Raw genomic sequence first — 6,101 nt, 5'->3', positions numbered from 1 at the left:
TATGGTGTCGTAGCTACTAACAGTTGAGGGTTGCGTAGTCTAGACGGCGTTTTTAGATTTCATTATTCTCTTTAACCCGGGCAAAGCTGGGTATTTCTGCTAGTGTAATATAAAGCTGAAGCAAATTAACACCAAATATACAGTGCGTGTGTTTTTATTGGCTAAACTGGCAATATGACCATCCCCAAGTACAACAATCTATCTATCTATCTATCTATCTATCTACCTATCTCTATATATATATATATATATATATTAATTATATATACATAGCAAATCCAAAAAAATGAAGAACAATCACAAAAAGCAACAACATGAGGACGTGGTACATGTAAAGTATTAGCAGATGCTCAGGGAAAGAAAGAAAGGTGGTTTTATGTTTCGAGCAAAGCTCTTCTTCAGAAACTGACGAAAGTCCAATAGAAAAGGAAGATGGAGGAAAAAAATTGTCAACGATTCACATGATGTGTATATATATATATATATATATATATATCTTGACTCCTGTTCACTCTTGACATCAAATCTCTGTACACAGTGATCCCACACAATGACGGTCTTCTTGTGCTAAAATGCTTACTAAACCCACATCCAGACCCTCAGCCTGACACCTCCACACTTCTTTGTTTGGCTGAACTTGTCCTCTCCCTCAGCTCTCTTGCCACATCAACTCCACCCTTACCCACCTCCCTTTCCCCCCTCACCCTATCACCCCAACACACCATTCTTTGAGCCTTCTGTTGACTCCAGTCCAAACCCTCCACCTTATACATCTTCCCCATCCCACACCTTCCCTCCTTCAAATGCTCCCATAACCTGCATGACCTCTTGGTCCACAGTTTCTTCCCTACTCCTGGCTCCCAACCTGGCTCCTCCTGCTCTCACCCATGCTGTTGCACCTGCCCCTACCTCTCCAACATCATTATCCTCATTGGCACCCATCACTGCTCCTATCACATCACCAACTCTTTTACCTGCACCTCCAGCAATGTTATCTACTGCATCTCCTCTCTCTGTCTTTCCCTGTACATTGGTCAAAAGGAATGCTGCTTGGCCAAATGGTTCACTGAGCATTTTCGGGACATCAGACTCAGCAATGATACCCTGGTCTCATGCCACTTCTGCTCCACTGGTCATTTGCCACATCTGTCTGTATTCGGACTATCTCTGTGCAGGGGCCACCTGGACTCCTGCCTCTGCCATGATTAGGAATTAATCTTCTCCCTTCATTCCTTTGCTTTTTATGGCCTTAATTCACTACCTCTCTTCATCTAACACCAAACCCCGTATATTTCCACATACCTCCCACCTTCATGTTTTTAAAGGGTTTTTTTCTTAAAATCATATGGCTGTGTTATTTTTTTTACCCCCACCACCAAGGAGGTTATGTTTTTGCCAGTGTTAGTTTGGGAAATTGGGCAATTTTCAGCATGCGTGTATATGGGTGGAAATGAGCTGCTTGGCGGAGGTCTGCACTCTCTGAGTGCTTTACTAGTTTTATTATAATCCTTTTCTTTTATTATAATCCTTCTTTTACTATTGTTCATTTGCTTTCATATAATTTTTTACTGTATGCTTTTTATTGTATACTTTTTTTACTTATCTAATTATTGATATGATGGTCACTCTTCTTGTTTCCTGCCCTCCCCGTAGAATCTCAGATTTATTGTCTTGCTTTCATGGTTCTTGTGGCTTTAAAGAAAGCTGTCAAATAAGTAAATATATAAATAACTGAGTGGCCTTACACTTTGTACTTAGCCCTAAAACTGTTTGTTGAATAGAATTAAAAGATAAAAGAAACTAACTCTCAGTTATAGGGGTGAGATGCTTTGCTATCAGGTCGACCAAAGCCTTGTTAGTGGATTTGGTAGACAGAAACTGAAAGAAACCTGCTGTATATATATATATATATATATATATGTTCGTGTGTCTGTATTTGTCCCCCCCCCCATCATCGCTTGACAACTGATGTTGGTGTGTTTATGTCCCTGTAACTTAGCAGTTCGGCAAAAGACACTGATAGAATAAGATAGTGTAAGTTCTAGGATCGATTTGTTCGACTAAAGACAGTGCTCCAGCATGGCCACAGTGAAGACTGAAACAAATAAAATAATATAAATACACACACGACCACACACACACACCATACGCATGTTGTTTGTGTTAAAAGACTAAAAATAAAGAAAATGTTTTCGAGAAGAAGGAGAGAGAGAGAGAGAGAGAGAGAGAGAGAGAGAGAGAGAGAGAGAGAGAGAGAGAGGGAGAGAGAGAGAGAGAGAGGGAGAGAGAGAGAGAGAGAAAAGGGTTAGTGATTGAGATCTTATTAATTCCTGTCACATATGGAAGATACTCACTCAGTAGGTCATTCATGTTTTAACAATAAAAAACAACAACTTAGCTGAAACATTCACTGAGATTTTCAGGTATGTTGTTTATGTAAGAAGAAGTAAAACTGCAGGCAAAATGTGATTATCATATTACAAGGTGGTTGTTGTTTAACCCAGGATCAATCCTCATAGTGTGGATTTGATCTATAATTATGTCACTGTTAATCATTCTGTCATTTTTCTTTTAGGGTTATATAGTTATATTACACCTAATGGAGACACAAGTATGGCTGTATGGTTAAGAAGCTTGCTTTGCAGTCATGTGGTCTTAGGGTTTGGTCCCACTTCATGGTACCTTGAATGAGTGTCTTTTACTATAGCACTGGGCTGATCAGTGCCTGGTGAGTAGATTTGGTAGATGGAAACTGAAGGAAGCTTGTATCTCATACATGTGTGTGTGTGTGTGTCCCCTTAGTCTTTGTGTGTGGCTAATGTGCAGGTACAATAAACACTAAGAATGTACAGAAATAAACACCCTCAAATATCTGGGTGGATCCTTAGAAGTAGTAGATAGCTTCTGCTATCTTGGCAACCAGGTTAAAAGTGGAGGAGGAAGCTCTGAAAGAATAATTTCATAAAAGCATAACTTCAGGAATAAGAACAGGCTGGGCAAAGTTCACAGAGCTACTACCTTTCTTGGTAACTAAGGACTTCTCCCTCAGAGTGAAAGGCAGATTGCCTGTGTGCATATAATTATGCTACATAGCAGTGAAACATGGGTTTTGACTACTGAGGACTTGAAAGAAATGAAACCAGCATGCTCTGTTGGATGTGTAAATGAGTGTAAATGATTTAAGAAAAAATTGGGTATAAAAAACATCAGATGTAGTTTGGAAGAGAGAAGACTGCACTGGTATGATCATCCGGTGCATATGGATGAGGACAGCTGCATCAAGAAGGGCCAACCTCTAATTGTGGAGGGTACCTGTGGAAGGGGTAGACCCAGGAAGATGTGGGATGAAATGGTGAAAAATGATTTTCAGATGTTGAACCTCACAGAAGAGATGACAATGGACTGAAATCTCTGGTGATTTATTGTGCTTGAGAAGATATGTCAAGCTAAGTAAAATTGTACAGGTATGTGCTTTACAACCATGACCCACCCTCTCTCTCTTTCACACACACACACACACACACACACACACACACACACACACACGCACACACGCACACACACACACACACACACACACATACACAGACTGTCCTGTCAAAGTACCCCTACAACCCATCTTCTCAATACTCTCATCCCACCATCCATGATCACCAACCACTGAAGGCCCCTTTGGTCTCCCTCATGTGCCTATCAACACACCACTCTCCTTGCTCTTACATGCATCCCATGCTCCACCTCCTAGCCACTTCATTTTCTCTCACCATCACTTGCTACAATTATGTCATCACCATCTTCAAACATCTTCTTTCTCACTTTTATGAAACATCCCTCCCTTCATATACCTTCTGTTCCCTGTCTGTAGAGAGACCTCAACAGATCTCCAACACCATCTATATCTCTGTCTCTCACTCTAACTGTCTGTATCTTTCTCTCTACCTCTTTCCTACCTTCATTGTCTTACTGGTGTAGCCAAGTATCTCCTCTATAGTAAGACAACTATTTCTACCCCTCTCTCATACTCTAATCTTACATGTCCACTTCCCTCAGTTCAACTCCCACTCTCAGCTGAGAAGTCCTTGCCCTTCCAGCTACTGGTGCCATGTTAAAAGCACCCAACACACCCTGTAAAGTGGTTGGCATTAGGAATGGCATCCAGCTGTAGAAACCATGCCAAAACGACAAATGGAGCCTTGTGTAGCCCTCTGGCTTGCCAAACTCCTGTCAAACTGTCCAGTGCATGCCAGTATGGGAAACAGACATTAAATGATGATGATAGAGGTGAAGGCGGTGGCAGTAGTAAATGAGTGCTATCATCATACAAATTATGTTCATTTCAAATCACCCTTGTAAACATGTCTGGAAATGGGGAAATATTAGCTTACTTGGAAACAGGTGAGAGTTGATCACAGAATGGGCATCCAGCTGTAGAAAATCTGCCCCAGCATATTCTGTCTGAACAATGCAAGTGTAGAAAATTGGGCAATTAACGATTATGTATATATTTCCATTTATTTAACATTGGAGTTCAAGCTGTGTATGAGTAAGAAGAGATTTAATAAAAAAATTCTTTAAAATGATGTAACTTTAAAGATGAAAATTTTAAAACTTCTTTGTCATTATTTGACATTATTACCAAATGCCATAAAAATCAACCTTAATTCAAGATATGATTTCTCTTCAATGGGATGGACTGTGTGTATAAAAGATCAAGGGCAATAAAATTATATGGCTCCAATGCTTGACCAGATATCTGAAATTTCTCAAAATGGTATCACATATACAAGGCATTGCATCCATAAGTTGGGTGGTCACATTATCTGGATTTTCTTCGATTTTCATTTTTTCCAAATCAAGTCATACAACTTACTCAGTTTCTTGGATTTCCTTTGTTGAGTATTTATGGTGACTCTTTTCAAGAAGGTTCTTTTTATTGGATTTTAATTTGGTGACTGCCCTGGTCACTGCAATACTTGGATTAATTTTAATGATTTTAATTGATTTTAATGAATTCTTTGATTACTCCTGCAATATACTTTGGGTCATTGTCATGATGAAAAACCCATGATGAGTTCAAATGACTCTTGGCATATGGAAACATAACCATCTCCAAGATCTTTCAGTAGGCTATGTATATTCTTCAGGTTCTTCATCTGACCAATCCTTTGTCCTGGCATGTGACCCCCAACCATAACATTGCTATCACTACGCTTAACTGTCATATTTGTGCATTCTGGGTGAAATTCTTTTCTTGTTCAATGTTACATGTGCAATTTAGCCATCAGAGTTGAACAAATTTAATTTCAACTCGTCCAATCACAAAATTGTTAATGTTTAATTCTTATGTTCCTAGGTGAACTAAATGTGAGCACATTGGATTTTCAGAGAAATATACATTTTTTTTACATGTAAACACATGCCAAAAACTGACACTGCTTTAGTCAATTTTTGATGGAAGTGATACCAATTTACGTATTGTAATTCTGTCTAGTGTTGTACAAAATGTCAACTGTTGTTGTTTTTCCTGTTCCTTATCAACAAAGGGTGAAAGTACCAGTCCATTCTTTCAGTAGATTTGTGCTGACCGAGGACAGTCAAAATAGTCACAAGTTTCATTGAAAATGATGAGATGTGATGACTAAGAAAGAAAGAAAGACAGGCAAACAGAGGGAGAAAGAGTGAGGAGAAGAAAGAAAAGGAGAGGAAGAGAGAAGGAGCGGGAGAGAGAAGGAAAGGGAGAGAGAGAGAAAGAGAGACAGAGTGGAATCAACCTATGTACAGGAGAAGTACTTTTTTTAGTGGCCCCTGAAAAGATGAAAAACAATGTTGACCTTGATAGTATTTGAACTCAGAGCGCAGAGAACTGGAATGACTAGTGAAAGACAATCGCTCTGATGTTCTAATGACTAATAACTCAGCTAATTCATTGCCTAATTTGTCATGTGGGAGCATTATAAACATATAGGTGTGTGTGTGTTTCTCTCTCTCTTTCTTTCTCTCTCTCTCTTTCTTTCTCTCTCTCTCTTTCTTTCTCTCTCTCTCTTTCTTTCTCTCTCTCTCTTTCTTTCTCTCTCTCTCTTTCTTTCTCTCTCTCTCTTTCT

The 6,101-nt window shown here is 39.3% G+C and overlaps 1 protein-coding gene across 1 annotated transcript in view; it reads left to right on the top strand.

Moving 5' to 3' along the window:
* LOC106868341 (dynein axonemal assembly factor 6) overlaps positions 1 to 6,101 on the top strand; it is a 51,704-nt gene that overhangs the window by 4,481 nt on the left and 41,122 nt on the right. The gene's annotated exons all lie outside the window — the stretch shown is intronic.

This window comes from Octopus bimaculoides, chromosome 16, assembly GCF_001194135.2.
Source record: "Octopus bimaculoides isolate UCB-OBI-ISO-001 chromosome 16, ASM119413v2, whole genome shotgun sequence".
In the NCBI taxonomy this organism is placed as follows: domain Eukaryota; kingdom Metazoa; phylum Mollusca; class Cephalopoda; order Octopoda; family Octopodidae; genus Octopus; species Octopus bimaculoides.
This window is presented reverse-complemented; position numbering and strand designations above follow the sequence as displayed.